This window comes from Penaeus monodon, chromosome 19, assembly GCF_015228065.2.
Source record: "Penaeus monodon isolate SGIC_2016 chromosome 19, NSTDA_Pmon_1, whole genome shotgun sequence".
Classification (NCBI taxonomy): Eukaryota; Metazoa; Arthropoda; class Malacostraca; order Decapoda; family Penaeidae; genus Penaeus; species Penaeus monodon.
Window position 1 is genome coordinate 1,571,192 of NC_051404.1, and position 372 is coordinate 1,571,563.

The following is a 372-nucleotide window of genomic DNA, read 5'->3' on the forward strand; positions in this document are numbered from 1 at the left end:
CGCGGCGTTGGTCGCCTTATATTGGTATAGTCGGTGGTTGTATATGCATATGTCGGTTTTGTGTGAGCACGCAATTGAACTGATATTACACAGACCCAATTTACGTGCGTGTTCTGTATAGCTGGTGATGTAAGTATTTGTATATACATATGTAAATTCTTATGTATGCATACGACGTTTTATCTGGTTATGTAGGTTATCTCTCTGTTTTCCTTTCTCTCTTTCCTTCCTCTTTCCTCTCTTTCTCTGCTTTATTTCCTTTCTTTATTTGGTTATTGTTTTTTTTTCATTTTCTCTCTCTTTTCTGCTGTTCTCTGTCTATTTCTGTCCCTTTTTCGCTTACGCTTTCTATTTTCTTATTTCTTTTTCAGA